Here is a 2671-nt window from a genome sequence, read left to right as displayed (position 1 = left end):
TGATGGCTGTCACAAAGTACATATTTTGATCAGTAGTATATGTCTTGCAAGAGTCAAACCATGTCAGTTACAATGTGTATAAGTACTACAGCCTGCTAGTGCTGTGTATTGTCATAGTACATTAGTAGTTTTATTTCAAAGGAGCAAGCCTATGCCACTTCAATTCCACTCATTTTGTGAAAATAAGGTTGTGCTTGAGACAACTTTGGCAATACAAGCTACATGTGGGAGCTACACACAATAACATGATAAACCTCTTCCACCATCAAAAGAGCCCCTTTGGTTTGTACTTAGAGCGTTCTTAAATGCTATCTGGGTTGGATTTATGCATTTACAGCATTCTTAAAAATTCAGAATAGAAATACAAATAAACATTATTGAAGCGCATCCTTGATCACTGTAAAGGTATGCAAACACAAAAGAATGCCACTACATTTTCTGCATCTATGCATCTTGAACATGAATACAGAAATCCATAAATCAGTCAAAGTGATTTGCCAGAAAGGTGACAAACGATTTTTAATTTGCCATTGTGCAAAGAAATGCCACAAGAGCCAAGAGAAGAGCTTCCATGTATAGTATCAAACACACAGCCATGTACTAATGCTATACATTTTCCATTTATATGCATGTGCTCTTGCATTGTCTCTCTAGTATGGAGCATAGAACGTTTTGCAGCTCAAGTGATTTTTTTTAAGAACAGTTATTGGCATCTATTTTCCTCTGAAGTTTATCCAATGGAAGCATAAAGTGAAACATATATGTTTATATAAACTCTGGCCCTGATGTAATCAATGTTCATGATCACACTCATAAGTGTAATCTTCCTTTTTACATATTACTTTATGCCCTGAGGCAATAAAAAATGTTAATTAAAGAAACAAATAAATATAAATCAAGAGACTGAAATGGGCATTTCTGCCCACTTAGATGCACGCCTTGACATCGCTCTGCTTATAAACAAGGCTAGTCTAATATGCTGCAGTACATGGTCAGAACAAATAACAAACATAAATATAATTTCAGACTGGTATGTTTATTACTTTAACCTTCTGTTTTTGCCACACAGGCACTGCGTTAAATGCATAGCGTTCAAAAAAATTTGACACTGGGGGTGAATTTTTTTTTAGAATATTCGACAGTCAAAGGGTTTGTGAATTTCTAGCGGAAGGCTGTTCCACTTGTGCACAAAGGAACGTTGTTGGGAAGGGCATTCTATAGAATATCCAGAAACAAAGACCAATTCATTGCTAATGTGCAGCCAAGAATGCGGGCTTTCAGGTGGCTTGGTTTAGACAAGATATTTTTGATGGGGACTGTAGTAATTAGGTTGCCTGGCTTGTGGGTGGTAGAAAAGGAAATCGAGGGCCAAAGCTGTCATGACTCACTGAAACTGAAAACGTCACAGCACACAATGCTGGTTTCTCTGTGCTATGGTAAGTGACATGATAATTTATGTGGTTTGCTTTGGAGTGGCATTTAGTTTGTCAGAGAGACGTGCTTGCGAGAATGGCCGAATGAACGACACATATACAAGTTTTGGGTGCACAAAAGATAAGCGAAAAGTCCGAACTCAAAAGATGCTGACCTTAGGCAATGCTGGAGATGAGCCTGCAAGATAGGAGAGCATTTGGTTTCAAGGTAGGTAAACTAGGATAATGAAGATATCAAGAGGACATTAGGACATTTGTAACATAAGGAACAGAGTGAATTTACGTGGAATACATGCTAAATAAATGTTTGTTTATAAGAAAGTGACACAAACTGAAATGTCCCAAAGTTATCTGGCTTGCGCAATTTTACGCACCATAACATGATAATGTCGATATTAAAGTGATAGCATTAAATATCTTGTTACTCAGAAAATCCAGCGCTGATGCCAGCGTTGTGAGCAAAACATTACGAGTATGGCCCTGTCAGGTGGTAGCTGGCATGTCCAAACACAGATTCTTCGATGGTTCGTGTGAAATGAAACCACATAATATCAGAACCGATGGTCGCTGAGGGTAACAAACTGGATTCCAAGGGAAGGAAAGCGTAGCAGGGGGCGGCAGAAAGTTAGGTGGGCGGATGAGATTAAGAAGTTTGCAGGGGTCAAGTGGATGCAGCTAGCACAGAACCGGGTTAAGTGGAGAAATATGGGAGAGGCCTTCGCCCTGCAGTGGGTATAATCAGGCTGATGATGATGATGATGATGAATATCAGAAAGCTGGGAGGAGCTTCCAAATTGGGTTGCTCATTTGAGATGGGAGGGTGGGATAAGCATCAACCTTCCAATGCTCTCAGATGCTTAGTCAGGCACACTACGCCAAGGCTATCCAGGCAAGTTCATACAACTTCATCAAAGCAGGGCTTCACGTGCCGGATGGTCGCCTATATGCCATCACGTCATTCTTAAAGGCAGAGCTTAAGAGTCCCCCATATTTTATTTTTTAGCTTAGTGACTTTATCGCCATTCAAAATAAAGATTAAAATAACACACCTGTCCTTAAAGGTTTGAAGTTTTGTCATTGTGTTAGCTGGTAGGAGGCTCATGTGTAGTATGTAGTAGAAAATCCAAGAGTGAAAAGCCTGTGCACCAAGGGACATCTGATCTTACACTAGTTAACAGCAAGCTACAGTTGTTAATGACTGTGAACTGCATGTGCCCTTTTATAAAGTATTTGGCGTA

The sequence above is a fragment of the Amblyomma maculatum genome, chromosome 1 (assembly GCF_055883805.1).
Source record: "Amblyomma maculatum isolate TAMU_Amacu chromosome 1, ASM5588380v1, whole genome shotgun sequence".
Classification (NCBI taxonomy): Eukaryota; Metazoa; Arthropoda; class Arachnida; order Ixodida; family Ixodidae; genus Amblyomma; species Amblyomma maculatum.
Note: the sequence above shows the minus strand (reverse complement) of the source record.